This window comes from Rhinolophus ferrumequinum, chromosome 10 (genome assembly GCF_004115265.2).
Source record: "Rhinolophus ferrumequinum isolate MPI-CBG mRhiFer1 chromosome 10, mRhiFer1_v1.p, whole genome shotgun sequence".
In the NCBI taxonomy this organism is placed as follows: Eukaryota; Metazoa; Chordata; class Mammalia; order Chiroptera; family Rhinolophidae; genus Rhinolophus; species Rhinolophus ferrumequinum.
The window spans coordinates 23,473,460-23,489,724 of NC_046293.1; positions in this window are offsets into that span (position 1 = coordinate 23,473,460).

The following is a 16,265-nucleotide window of genomic DNA, read 5'->3' on the forward strand; positions in this document are numbered from 1 at the left end:
TTTAAATGCTGATGGAGAACACAAGTAGAAAAAGAAAAAGACAAATAACAACTGTTGGCAAGGATGTGGAGAAAAGGGAACCCTCATGCACTGTTGGTAGGAATGCAAATAGGTGCAAACACTATGGAAAATAGTATGGAGGTTCCTCAAAAAATTAAAACTAGAACTACGATGTGATCTAGCAATTCCACTTCTGGATATTTAACCAAAGGAAACAAAAACACTAACTTGAAAAGATATATACTCCCTATGTTCATTGCAGCATTATTTACAGTAGCCAAGACATGGAAGCAACCTAAGTGTCTGTCAGTGGATAAATGAATACACACACACACACACACACACACACAGAGACATAGGAATATTATTCAGTCATAAAAAAGAATGAAATCTTGCTATTTGCAGCAACATGGATGGACCTTAGGGGCATTATGCCAAGTGAAATAAGTCAGACAGAAAAAGACAAATACTGTAGGATCTCACTTACATGTGGACTCTAAAGAAAAATAAAAACCAAACTCATAAATACAGAGAACAGATTGGTGGTTGCCAGAAACGGAGGGAGGGGTGTGTGAAGGGTGTTAAAAGGTACAAACTCCCAGTTATAAAATAAATAAGCATGGTGACTACAGCTAATAGTACTGTGTTGTATATTTAAAAGTTGCTGAGAGTAAATCGTAAAAGTTCTCATAACCAGGGGAAAAAATTTTGTGACTTTGTGTGATGGATGTTAACTAAGATTATTGTGGTTATCATTTCACAATACATTAAATATCAAATCATTACATTATACACCTGAAATTAATATAATATTATATGTCAATTATACCTCAATTTAAAAAAAAAATTTAATGAACAAACAACCCAGTGGCAATAGATAAGTGACATGGAAAGGCAATTCACAGAAAAGGAAGAAACCAGGTGGCTAGTAAACATGAAAAAACGTTCAACCCCACCAGGCACCAGGAAAATTCAAAATAAAACCACAATTAGTTATCTTCCTATCAGATTGGCAAGGATGTGGAACTACTGGAAATATTTGCTGCCGTTAGGACAAGTGGCATATCACTTTGGAGAAAAAATGTGGAAATAGCTATTAAACTTAAAGATGTTCTTCCCCATGGCCCAGCAATTACACTCCTAGGCATATTCCCTGGAGAAACTGCAATCCATGTGCACAATACAACTTGCACAGAATGTTCACTGCAGCAGTGGAGGTAGTTCACAAAATGTGTAAACAACCTAAATATACTTCAACTGCATGAATAAAAAAATCATGGGACATTTATCCTATGAAATACCAAATAGCAGTTAAAAAAAGATAATCTAGGCTACGTGTACCAAGATTGATAAATCCCAAAAATAATAGTGAGCAAAAAATAAAAACAAGTATCTGAAAATCTCTACAGTATGGTAGCATAAAGATGATATAAAAGAAAACTGTATATTATTGCTTATAAATATGTTTAATTGCAGGAAAAGTAAACACACTTGGTGCAATAACTACAAAATTCAGGATAGTAGCTATCCGTAGGGAGGAAGAGAGAAGATGAGATGCAGAAAGTGGTACATACGAGGATATGGCTCTTTGTATGTGTTTTATTTATTTAATAATTTCCAAAATAGGAGGAAAATATGGGAGTATGTTAAGATGGGACCAAACTGGCTGGAACATGGATATCTTTATATTATTCTCTCTCATTTTCTGTAGAGTTGAAATTTTAATGTAAAAGATATAGCCCTGAAGCCAGTGACCTGGCTTGTTGCTTCATCCTTACAAATAACAGAGTGACCAGCATCACTGCACACTCATCTTCACACATATGGTCTATTGCCTTAAAACAAATTCCTAGACATAAAAGCAATGGCTGAATCAAAAGGCACAAAAATTGCTAAAACTTTTATACATCCTGCCAAGAATTATACCAATTTGTCCTTCCATAGCATCTTATTATTGTTATGGATTGAATGTTTGTGCCCCCCAAAAATTCATACGTTGAAGCCCTAATATCCAGTATGATGGTATTAGGAAGTGGGGCCTTTGGGAGATATTAGGGTTAGATGAGGTCATGAGAGTGGAGACCCCTATGATGGAATTAGTCCCCTTATTCCAGAAGTGGAAGAGACACCAGAGTTTTCTCTCTCAGCCATATGAGGACACAGTGAGAAGGTAGTCGTCTGCAAGCCAGAAAGCAGGCCCTCCCCAAGAACTAAATCTGCAAGCACCTTGGTCTTCCAGCCTTCAGAAATGTGAGAAATAAGTGTCTTTTGCTTAAGCCATCCAGTCTATGGTATTTTGTTACGATAGCCTGAGTTGACTAAGAAATTCTTTTTTTTATCATTTGATATCTTATCTGGCAAAAGCTGGTATAAAATTAGTTTTAATATTAATCTCTTTAATTATTGGGGAAAGTTTTCTAATGTCCATTTGTATTTCTTCTTTTGTAAATTTCTCACCATGTCTTTAGTTCATGTTGAAGAGTCATTTATCTTTTCTTATTGATTTGTAAAAGTTCTTTATAGATTAAGAATAATATTCTTTCTTCTCACATTAACATGTGAATTTTTTCTCGGCTCTTCACTTACCTTTAATTTTTATTTACGTTGGGTTGGGTTTTTTTATGTGCAGGAGTTGGGGGAATTGTTTAATGTTCTTTTGGGGCAGGGGTTTGGGAGCTAGGTAACATGAATGCAGAGTAAAATTACAAAACATAAAGTTTACAAAAGGATACACAGTGAAAAGTCAAATCTCCCTTCTGCCCAGGTAACCAACTGTCCTGGTTTGCCTGGAACTGAGGGACTTTTGGGGACATGGGATTTTCATTACTAAAACTGGGACAGTTCTCAGCAAACTGGGATAATCGGTCACCCTAACAGCCCCCTAGTTTCCTTCGCTGAGGCAACACTGTTACCAGTTTCTTTGTAGACTTCCAAAAATATTACAAAAGTTTTAGACACTTATCTTCAAATCTATTGGGGGGAACATGAATCTTAGTCCACAAACTTGCATTTTTAAAATATGTCACATCACTTCATTTTCTTTAAATCAAATTATATCCAACCTTCTTCATAAGCAGGGTGACCCAAGAATCCAGGGGGGTTATGGAGTGCTCAGAAAACAAGATCAGAGATCTCACCTCTTTGGTCCAAACCTTTTGCTGCTTCCTCCTTCCCAAGCCCACACGATTCCTTTAAAGTCCAGCAACTTCCAAGCCCTGTTGCATGACCTCTGAGTCCAGCAGCCTCTGGCTACCCAAGCCACTGCCTCACTCCATCACGAGTACAAGAAAGAGGAGTCCAGGCATGGGCTGCAGAAGTGCCGGGACGCTGCCAGAGGAAGGAAGCAGGGCGAGCCAGGACCCCCTACCCCTTCCATTTCTGGGGGCCTCCTTCTTCTCAGGCCTCAGGCCTAACAGTCAGAGCACTTAACTGCCCCTGGGACCCTGCTGGGCACATGCTTACACTTACACCACCACGCACCCCAGAACGTTTGCCTGTCGCCCACTGGCATGGCTCCCCAGACACCTGCTATGCTCAGCTCACTTGGTTCCACTGTCTGAAACACCTTCCTTCTCTCCCACTCCTCCTCTCCGCTAGTCACACTTCCATGCCCGTCCCCCACCCTGTAGAGCAATAATTGGTCATTTAGTGAACACCTTCCAAGTTCTACTGTGTTTCCCCGAAAAGAAGACCTAGCCAGACCATCAGCTCTAATGCATCTTTTGGAGCAAAAATTAATATAAGACCTGGTCTTATTTTAATATAATATAAAACTGGGTATAATATAATATAATACTGGCTCTTATATATATAATGTAATATAATATAACACCTGGTATAATATAATATAATATAATATAATATAATATAATATAATATCAGGTCTAATATAATATAATATAGTATAATATAATATAATACTGGGTCTTATATAATATAAAACCTGGTATAATATAATATAATACAATACCAGCTATAATATAATATAATACTGGTCTAATATAACATAATATAATAATATAATACCCAGTATAATATAATTAATATAATATAATATAATATAATATAATACCGGGTCTTATATTAATTTTTTTCCAAAAGACACATTACAGCTGAAGGTCGCGCTAGGTCTTATTTTCGAGGAAACACGGTAGGTACTCTACTAGGTGCTTTGTACACATTCTTTCACTCATTCCTCCTGTATTAGTTTCCTGGGGCTGCTAAAACCAATGACCACAAACCAGGTGGCTTAAAATAACAGAAATGTGTTCTTTCATAGCTCTGCCGAAATCGGAAATCACAGTGTTAGCAGAGCTGTGCTCCCTCCAAGGGCTCTAAGAGAGAGAGAGCTTCCTTGCCTCTTCCAGCTTCTGGTGGCTCCCGACATTCCTTGGCTTGTGGTTGCATCAGTCTAATCTCTGCCTCATCTTCACATGGTCTTCTCCTCTTCTCTCGGTGTGTCTCCCCTCTGTGTGTCGCATAAGAACTTTTGTCATTGAATTTAGGGCCCTCCTAAGTAATCTAGGATGATCTCATCTTGAGATCTTTGGCTTAATTACATCTGCAAAGACCCTTTTCCTAAATAAGGTCACATTCCCAAGTTCTGGGGGTTAGAATGTGGACATATCTTTTGGGGGGCATCATTTAATCCACCACACCTCCTAACAGCCATTCATCTTACAGAAAAGGATGCTGAGACTCAGACATCAGACAGGCTTAGCAAGTTGCATAGGATCACACCTTACGAAAAGACAGCCAGCATATGAACCCACTTCCATCTAATGCAAAGTCCACGTTTTTTCCACTGTAACTCTTCCAGGAGACTTTTATCCTTTCCTCCATCCCTCATCCCTCACTTTCTTGACTTGACTAGAAACCACTTCCCTGCCTTTGAACCACGCCTGGATATCTCCAGCAGAATTCATCTTGCCATGCATTTTCTTGCCTTTTTAAGTCTTATCTCCTCTAGTCTTTGCTCTCCTGGAACAAAGACCATGCCCTACTCATCTCTGCATCTTCCAAAGTGCTTGGCATGGCGTATGGCAAGCAATAAGTACTCCCGAAATGCTTATTGAACTCCCTGCAGTGTTTAATGAGCATATAGTATTAACATATCCCTCCAGGGCTCAAACTGCACAGAAAGAATTGCTCAACACCTGAGGAAGCTTGTCAGCTACTCTCTAATTCATCAGCACAGAGGTTAACAAAAAGCACTCACCACTGTTGTAGGGAAATTGCACAGAGCAAGTCATGGAATTGCTCTGCTAGGGGATAGTGACATCAGACCAGGCTCGGGTACCCATTTGGCATGACACTCTGACACTGCCTATTTCTAAATAAACCTCGAATATTTCTTAATATTCCAATGACACAGATGAATACAGCTGGGAACCTGATCTTCTAAGAGCGCTGCAAAAGCCGATAAGGCAGTAGAGAGTATGGCTGCTGCCATGGGAAGAGAGCAGGGCTGCAAGCACAGGCTGCATAGTGACCAATTCTCCAACCACTGACGCTGCTTAGCACACCTAGAATCATGCTGTCACCACAAAGACCATTTTCTTAGGGCAACCCCAAGTCAGAGGCCAAGCCATCAAGTTTTCCGTTTAACACTTTAAGCCCAGTGATTTTAATAGATGTCTTATATATGAATTGCAACTGATAGATTAGTAAATTTGAAAATTGCCCAGAGAGCTTTTCTGAATGAATATTTCCACCGTGGTTGTTGGTCTTCCTGGGATTATATAAAGTTCTTTAGATAGAAAAGCACGTTGTTTGAAATGAAAGCCGTAGACACAAGGCAACAGCCGTGATCTACGTGAGTGTCTGTACGACATTCATATATACAGTCTGGGGCCTATTGCATTGGCCTGATGCTTCAACCGCCCAGAGCACGTCACCTCTGCCATGATCTGTGGTAACCTCTCCCTCCTATGACCACACATTAGTCATTTGGCAAGGACTCACGAGATAGCTTTAGCAATTTTTGTGTTTTTTTTATAAACATGACGTGCTAATGCCTAATCCGCTGATTACCTCCCTAGTCAGACCAGCAGTTCAATGAGAACAGAAATGGCATTTTGAAAGCAGCCTGCCTTCCCAGACTACGCCTCACCGCTAGACACAGGGACAGGATCCTTAACAAAATGAGCTTCCAAATCCCTGAGCCTCCAGTCACCTTGCCTCTCATCCTGGCTTCCTACCTTAAGTTGTGGTGTATGGAATATGTGAGCGCTCCTGAGACACAGAGCAACCCTGCAGCCTTAGACCGCGGAGATGGAGCTTTGCGTATAGAGACTGCTCCGCAGCAATTTCTTAAATAAAAATAAGGTGTGCTAAGAGCTTACAAACAGTCCTAGAGGGTCAGTAAAGACAGCACTCACCTTCAGCCAGGATGATGGCTACAGAAGACTTCAGGAAGGGGCAAAATTTGAACTGGTCAGGCTAGGATGGATAGGATAATTTTTTTTAATAATTATAACTACTTTTTTATTATTATAAAAGTAACATGTGGTCATTGTACAAAAAAAGGTATGGCTACATAAAAATAAGAAAATAAAAATCACCTATAATCCTACTACCCAGAAAACAACCACCAACAGTTGAGCATGTTATATTCCTTTTTTCAAAAATGTATATGTAATATAATTTTTAAATAAAATCATCCTATACAGAGGGTTTTGTAATCTGCTGTTTTGCTTTTGACTATATCATAAATATCTTTCAATTCATTAATACTTTTGTATTTTTTTTATTTTGTTCACTGTGTAATATTTTACTTTACGATATTTCACACTTTATGTAATCAGTTCCATATTGTTGGATGTCTGTTTATATTAGTTCTACTTTCTTTTTATCAACAATGTTGCAATGAACATTTTTGAAGTTGTATCTATGCACAACCCTCAGGGTTATTTCCATAGTATTCCTACATGTGGAATTTCCAGGTCAACAGTCATCCACATTTTAAGGCCAAATAGGATTTTTTGACAGATGAAAATGAGAGCAAAGAGCATTTCAGATGCAAAGAAAGAAGTAAAACCATAGAACCAAGAAAGCTCTGGACACGTTAAAATAAATAAATGACAAATAGGCTGGTAGTGAAAGCATGTAAAGGAAACTAGAGGAAGACAAGAAAGAGTGGTAAGAAAATTTGTCAAGAACCTTGAAGCAGGGTGAGGGATTTGTGTGTATCCAGCAGACTGAGAGAGACACTCTGGCTACAGTGGACCTACATTGTAGAGGAGCCAGATGGCCGAAGGGAAATCGATCAGATGGCTGATGGACTCTTCCAGAAGAGGCACAATGAGGGCTTGAAAGGAATGACGGGACTTGAAAAGAAAAGAGCAGATACAGCCAATCATATAACAGCCTAAAGCTGTCCTCATCCTAATCTCCAAATCCTGTGAATGTCAACATCCATGGCAACAGAAACTTGGCCGATGTGGTTAACATAAAGATATGGAGATAGGGAATTCTCCTGGATTACCTGGGTGCCCAACGTAGTCATGAGGGTCATTATAAGAGGAGGCAGGAGGGTCAGAGTCAGGAGATGTGATCACAGAAGCAAAGGTTGGAGTGGTAAGGGGCCAAAAACCAAGTGTGAGGGCAGCCTCTAGACCCAGAAAAGGCAAGGAACAGATTCTCCGCTAGGACCTAGAACCTACAGAATAAACCTACAGAAGCTCTGCTGATGCCTTGATTTTGACCCATTTCAGACTTCTGACTTCCAGAACTGTAAGATAACAAATCTGTGTTGTTTTAAGCCACTAAGTTTGTGGCAATTTGTTACAGCAGCTATAGGAAACTGATACAGGCAGAGACCACATGCCAGATGGCCCTGCTTTCATGGAGGGTGTCCCAAGGCAACTTTGCTAAATTAGCCTGGAGAGGACAATGTGGGCTATGAGGCTTAAGGAAAAGGGATCCCTGAGGGCCAGGGTGTAAGGGCCTCTAGAACTGGGCTGGAAAGATGAACCGCTGCAGAGACTGAGCACACACGGGAACATGCGACTGTTAGAGGCCCTGGGAGCGATCCTGCCCAGAGGCAGGCGGATGGATGCGTTGACCTCTGCCTTCCTACAGAGGAAGTTTTCCAGCATGTAACTAGTACAAATGCAAAAGAACCTCAGGGGAGGAAAGATTCCTAGAAGGGCTCTTCTTTGCTTTTTCTGTGTATCTTTCTAGTATCTCTTTTCCTATGAAAGCTCCACGGAAAAGAGAACTTGCTTAGTAGTTCACTCCAAGTAAACCTGCCACGTTCCTCAGCCAGGCTACCAGCTCCCTGTATATACTGCAGTCATCCTCCTCCACTTCCTCTCTTCTGGGGACACGAACGTCTGTGGGTGAAACAGTATGCTCACTTCCTTCCTTCATGGCCGTTATCATGACGATAACATGCCTGCGGTACAATGTCAAAAGAATGGCATAACTTCAGACGGGTCGTCTCACATTCTCAGTAACTATGACACCACATTGTTATTTCCATAGTTAGAGAGGGTTCAAAAGGCTGTGTCTTGTGGAATTTCTGGTCCTAGTAGTACAGCAGGATTCCTGAACCCAGAACAACCATCCACGACCTGGGGTTATCATTTTATAGACAGAAAGTTATAATCCCAAATTTGTATGCATCTTATAAAATAGCTTCAAAATACATAAATCAATAAATTGACTTCAAAGTCTTTCTTAATTATCCATAGGTCAAGCAAATAAAATTGGCAAAATAGAGATTTTTGTCTTAATTCTTAAGCCCAGTGATTGCACTCTTGGGGCATTTATGCCAGAGAAATGGAAACTTCCGTTCACACTAAATCCTGTACATGAATGTTCATAGCTGCTTTATTTGTAATAGTCAAAAACAGGAAACCACCCCGATGTCCCTCATTGAGTTAAACGTTAAGCAAACTGAGATCCCTCCATACATGAAATACTACTCAGCAATAAAAGAGAACAAACTACTGACACACACAACATGTATCTCCAAGGAATTATGCCGAGTGGAAAAAAACCAGTCCCAAAAGGTAACATACTATATAATTCCATTTACATAACACTTTTGAAATGACACAAGGTTAGAAATGAAGAACAGATTAGTGGATGCCAAGGGTTAGGGACAAGGGAGAGGAGAAGGGGGGAGCACAATGAAAAGGGGAACACGAGAGAGGTGCCTGTGGTTATAAAAGGAGAACAAGAGGGATCTTTGTTGTGACGGTCATATCTTGACGTGGTAGTGAATACACACATGATAAATTTGTACAAAACTAAATACACACACAAACAAATGTATACAAGTAAAACTGCTAAAGTCTGGACACGATGGGTAATCTGTATTAACGTCCATTTCCTGGTGGTGATATTCTGAAACTTTAAAGGATACAATGGGTCTCTCCGTTATTTCAATTGCGTACAAATCTATACTTTTCTAAAAATAAAAATTTTTAAATTATTTTTGAAAAACAATAAATAAGTGATCTAAAGGATCTCTGCAGTAGAACTCTGTACCCGGTAATTAGAGAATCTACAATATTCTCAGGTACACGTAAGTTAACCAACCAACTCAGCCCAGTCTGCCCAGGACTTTCCTGATTTTAGCTCTGAAAGTCTTTCATCCCAGGAAATCCCTCCATCCCATCCCAAACAAACTGGGTTGGTTAGTCACTCTAACATTTACAAAATTGATTATACACAGTTCTCAGCCCTTTTCAAAGAATAGGTAACACACACCATATTCTCCGAGCACAACAGTTAAATTGAAAAGTTGACTTTAAAGTTTTTTTAAATCCTCATATTTGGAAATTTTAAAACATACTTCCAAATAACTCACAGGTCAAAAAAAAAATCAGAAGAGAAATTTTTAAATACTTAAAAACGAACAGAATGAAGATACTCCATAACAAACAATGTGCAACATGCATGAAGATGCAATGAAATGTGTTCTCTTGTGCTCTCAGGGCTTCAAGCTGGTAGGAGCATAAAAATGGCACCTTATGTAAAGCAACTTGGCAACCCATGATGTTCCAGACTCCTTTAAAGTGTTCATACTCTTGATCCAGTAAATTCCACTTCTAGGAACTAACTTAAGGAAATTATCTACAATGAGGACAAAGATCTACATCCAAGATAATTGCTGCAGCATTGTTTCTAATTGTCCAAATGAAAGTACAAGCATCCGAAATGTCCCAGTTTAGGAGATTAGTCAAGTAACTTTTGGCATACACATAGTATGGATTATCACGTAGCCAGGAAAAACAATGCTGAAGAACAGTTACAAATGACATGGGGAAATACTTACGGTATAATCTTAAGTGAAAGGAGATATGACTATGCATATACAGTGCAATCTCAACTATGTAAAATATATATAGAAGAAAATACCGGAAAGAATATGCTAACATATTTGCACTGTTATCTATAGTTGACAGGAGGCTGTCACTTTCTTATTTAAACTTCTCTGTACTTTTCCACAATGTGCTTGAATAGTACTTAATGTCTTTAAAATGATGTTTACTTTTTTAATGTCACAAAACGGGGGAGAGGAAAGAATTAAACACAGAAAGTTATTCAGAATTCTGCATACAAAGTAAAGTTGCAGATGAGAGAAGGAGGGAGAACAGGTGACCTGTGAATTCTAAGGAACAAGGATAGGCTCTTTCTTGACCCAATTAGATTCTTGTTTCCCTGGAAAGAATTTTGGAAAAAGTGCTTTAAAAGCACAGTAAAAAACAGCTTGATTTACTTTATAATACCGCTTTACAATGAACCAAACTTAGCAATACTTCTTTTTATAACAGTCCCAAACTGAAAACTACCCAAATGTCCTTCAACAGTAGAATGGATGCATCCATTATGGTGCGTTCACACTATGGATTGTTCTAGAGCAACGAGAACAATCTACAACCACACACAACACTGTGGATGAATCTCACAAATGTAACGTTGAAAATTAAGACCCAACTTACTGGATATTACAATTTACTGGATATTCCATTTACATACAATACAAAAATTGGCAGAGCTAATCTATGCTGTTAGAAGTCAGGAAGATGGTTTCCTTTGAGGGAAATGATTGAGGTATTTAGCTACATTAAAATTTAAAACTTCTGTGTATCAAAAAACAAGACACAAACTGGGAGAAGATATCTGTAAAACACATAACCAATACAGAAGTAGTATCCAAAATATATAAAGACCATCTACAAAGCATTAAGAACAAGATAAACAACCCAGCTGAAAAACGGACAAAATATAAAAATACCATGTTTCCCTGAAAATAAGACCTAGCCGGACAATCAGCTCTAATGCGTCTTTTGGAGCAAAAATTAATATAAGACCCCGTATTATATTATATTATATTATATTATATTATATTATATCATATTATATTATATTACATTATATTGTATTATATTATATTATAAAGACCCGGTCTTATTTTAATATAAGACTGGGTCTTATATTAATTTTTGCTCCAAAAGACACATTAGAGCTGATGGTCCAGCTAGGTCTTATTTTCAGGGAAACAGGGTGTTTCAGAGGAAAGAAAACCCAACTGTTGAATAAACATATGGACAGATGCTCAGTCTCATTAAGAATCAAGGATATGAGCAAAGCCCACAATAAAATATCATTTTACATTAATTATTTTGGCAAAAGTTTAAGTCTGTTATTACTAAGTAAGTGTTAGAATGTAGACCAATGTGAACTCATATACTGTAATTGGCACAATCACTTTAAATACCATTTGGAATTACCTTGTGAACTTAAACATTCATATGCCCTACAACTCGTCTATTCCACTCCTCTCTAGGATGAATTCTGGTACACAGCACCGGGAAATGTGTGCAAGAATGGTCATAGCATTTTATTTGTAATAGCAAAAAAAGAAAGAAAACATTCCATATACAATGTGACACCATTTTCACAAGGGGCAAAAACAAGCAAAAATAAACAATAAGTAAATGCGTGGATACACACATAAGGGATGAAGCTACTCTTTTAAAAATGAGGAAATAATAAACACAAAATTCAGGAGAGTGGCTACCTCTTGTGGGGAGGCAAGCATCTGGAACAGGGAAGGGGCACGTAGGCAGATGCAACCCTATGGATAATGTTCGACTTCTCGAATGAGGCAGTGTGTGCACAGATGTTCATTTTAGTATGCTTCAAAACATGTATTTTACATTTATTATTTAATACCTAATATTTTAAAAGGAAAAAATTTCCCTCCAAGAGGACAGCCACCACTTTCCTAAGGAACAGATAAGGTTTTTGTTACAGAAGGTGAAAGATTTAAGTATCTGAGGTGAAAATCTCCAGCCAAATTTAACATGGGCTGCTAGATTGGGCTGGAAGCCAGGGCTGGCAAGATGTGAAGGTGAATCAAGCCAGAGGTCAGAGGAACATTCTGTACCCGGGAAGCAGAGAAGGGTGGTAGCCTGCCCAGCACCACACAGCTCACTGATGGAGATACAAGGTTCGTGGACCAACCAGCAACGTGTGAGAAGCCAACAGGGCAGACGTGAGGGGTGAGATGTCGCACCAAGGCCAGACAGCCCGGCGAGGCTTGGGGCTGCAGCCAGCTCTGGAATGCATCCCAAGAATGATCACCATTGGATTCCTGCCAGAGCAGAGGGACAGGAACAAACCAGAGCCTTGCAGGTCCAGCTGAGCCTTGGGCAGAAAACAACTAGAATTTCTTTCATGTTTGGGGATCAGCGTTCCTAGAAATAAAAGAGCCAGAAATTCAACCTGGAGGAACAACAGGATAGGGGGCGGGGGAATATTACTTTAGGATGGTCATGAAGAAGACGGTACCCAACTGCACCTGGCAAATTATTCCCTGGTCTCTGGGGCTCTCCCCTCATCCCATCCTTGTCTCCACCAACCACGAGCCTAAGGCTAACAGTACCATCTCAGCTGTCTAGGGGTGCAGTTTGTGGGCCCTGGACAAGAGGACTCCTCCCCACTTGCTGGCTAATGCCTCTAAAGCTACCAGTTTCTTAGTTCAGGTCTTTCTTTCCTACCTTCTATGTTCTCATAGTACTGAAGCTGCTTGTAACTGTCCTGTGTCAATCACATGTTGTGATACTGTGATATAATTAGAAATATATATTTGGTGTTGTCCCCAGTTCCTGGCACAAAGCTCCTAAAACTATTGTAATTTCCTGAGTGATGGGGTAATAGAAGCATCTTTTATTATAATATTTGGTCTTAGTCCTTGGCTCCTGATACAAGAGCTTCTAAGACCCTCGGAATCTGCAAAGTACTGAGTGTCTTTTTGTATGCTAATGAGATGACTGGTGTCGGAGAGCCCCTACACAGCTTCAGGATGGGGGCTGATTAAGTAAAGACCAAGGCAAGATTAGAGGACTGGAGCTTTCCGCCTCACCTACAACCAACCCCCACCTCCAGGGAAGGTAGGGGGGCCAGGGGTGGAGTTAATCACCAATCACCAATGATTAATCTCTCATGCCTATGTCATGGAACCTCCATAAAAACCCTAAACAAGGGAGTTCAGAGAACTTTCATGTTGGTGAGCACGTCAAGTTGTGGGACAGTGGGGTGCCCAAAGAGGACATGGAAACTCCACCATAGTTGCTCTATGCATCTCTTTTATTTGGCTGTTCCTGAGTTGTAATCTTTATAATAAAATGGAAATAATTAATTAATTAATTAATTAATTAATTAATACGGGTCCTCCTGAATTCTGTGAGCCATTCTAGCAAATTATCCAACCAGAGGAGGAGGTCATAGGAACCTCCAATTTATAGCTCCCCTCAGTTGGAAGTGCAGGAGGCCTGGGACTTGGCAATTGGCATCTAAAGTAGGAGAAGTCTCATGGGGCTGAGCCCTTATCTTGTGGGATCTCATGCTAACTTGTAGGTAGAAACAGATTGTAGTATATGTTCTGCCTCATTTTATGATTACTGTATATGTCCACAGGTTGCATTCCCTTATCTGGGCGGTCAGCATTTTAAAGTCGCGGCTATATCTCACTTCTTTATATTTCCTATGTTACACTAAAAATCTTTAACTTCCATGACTGAAGTCGTTTTTTAAGTAAGATTTTATTGAGCCAAAAATGCTACCCAAAGCCCCGTCTTGGGGCATGGAGTCTAAACTACCAGCAGCATGGCTAGGTAAGAAAGACAGAATGTCCATCATCCCAGAGTTTTGCAAGGGTTTTTATACATAAGGCAGGGGGAAGCAGGAAGGAAGAGGGAGTCTGAAAGTGTTTACATGAGCTATAGACAAAGGCGTGGGAGAAAGTGAAGCGGAGCCAGCTCTGAGATAGCAGGGTCCACCTAAAGAAATGTCCGTTCCTGCGGAGTGGCTGTGGGCAGCAGTCCAGAAAAACCACAATCCGGAAATCCCACAGTCCCGACGCTCCTGGAGTTAGATGGTGCCTGGCTAAAATAATCTGCAGAAATGGCCACCTGGAAATTAACCCGAAATCCCAATAGGCAGAACAGGAATGGGAGAAGTTTTCTGTCAGCTGGCCTGCAGCCATTAACAGACTAATAGTTCTGTTTCTTCTCTCACTCTCCAGCTGCTGTAATTGAATGTAGAACATCTCAGAATATTTTTCTTATTACCTATCAGCTTCCTTAGAACCTTAGGCATAAATAGCTCAATAAATGTTGATAGAATTTAAACTTTTTAAATCTGGGGGGGGAAGGAAGACACTTAGAAATACTATATAAATGGTGTGCTACTGTGTAACCCTTCCCAATTTTGCGTTCAGTGATATCACTTTGGTACCAAGAAAATGTCACCATTGTTACTGGAACGCCAATTTTTTTTTCCTTGAGTCCGCCTGCCCGTGTGCGCCGGCCCGAAGAAATGCACAAGCAGGAGTTTGCAGTATAGAAAGAAAAAGTAATTGAGTATTGAATTGGCCAATAAGGAGATGGGGAGTTTATGCTTTCAAAACCCAACTCTCCCATGGCGTATAGGTTACAGATTACACAGGGCAAAATCACAAGACACCCTGGGTAAGGGGATTTGGGGGTGTGCTGGGAGCTGATTGCTCAGAGGTGAGGTGAGGGAAATAAGTCATTTCTTCAAGTTTTGAGGACCGTTCTGAGGTCTGTTCTGGGGTCCCTCTAGCTGATCTCCTGGGAAAGTAGCCAGGGAGTTTTTTCTACCTTAGGGCTCAGAAGCTGAAACATAACTTAAGTCAAGATGTTATCTTTAGCCTGCCAGAGGTCCGGACCTTGTGACCATTAGTCGGATCTCATGGCTACTGTCTTCTGCTGCCTCAGGCGTTGCTGATTACCCAGGGGAATTTAATCAACGTCATAAGGAGCCTTGGTTTCACCATATGTAGCCATGGTGGGAGTATTTGTACCATGGACATCAGCTACAGATCAGGGATATTTTTCCAGAGGCAGTTGTTAAACATTTACTAGTTTGTCACTGCTCCCAGGCATGTGGCACCTGTCTAGGACATGGGATTGATAAAGAAAAGTTTTAAGAGCAAGAGGAAAAAAAAGAGTACCGATCAGGGAGGCTATGAACATTGAATTTTGCCACATTGAGGTTTTCTGTATCCCTAGCTTGTTGGTGGCATGTAGTGCTTAATAAATGTTTGCCAGTTGTATGAACACATGAATGCTGTGAAGAAGCACCAAGAAGTTTCTACTGGAAAACACACGATGATCCACTTCACCTCCCACAGGGGCTGGGAATGAATGAGTTGGGTGTGCACTTCTGGGGGTCCCTGGCAGAGGAAGCCCATGACTGGTCCTCTGGCTCCCCTCCACCTTTCCTGTTTGATTCTGGTTCCCGTATCTGGGAGTCAGTATTTACTTAACTCCTCCTCTGGAGTTCAGCAAGAACTATTCAGCCAGAAAAACCCAAGGCTGCCCAAATTCCCGGCCAAGTAAACCAAGAGCCAGGCCTGAAAGTGGACAGCAGGCATCCCAGCAGACCCTAGGACTGCAGCAGCAAGGTGTAGGCAAGCGATGGTTGTGGCTTAGACCAGGAGAGCATGAGCAGAAGGCCGATTCTGGTTATAGTTTGAAACTAGATCTGACAAAACTTGCTGATGAATTCTTTATGGGGTGTGAGAGAAAGAGAAAGGTCGAGGATGACCTGAGGTTGTGACCTAAGTGGCCTGAGTCTGTATTGCACCATGCCGTCTGTGAAAGCAGGAAGTGTGCTCTTCTGCTTCAGTGTACTCCCAGTACAGCTAGTGGGTACAGGGCCTGGCCAATGATAAGGGAAAGAGGAAGGGAGCCAGGAACAGAGGGAGGCATGGGAGGATG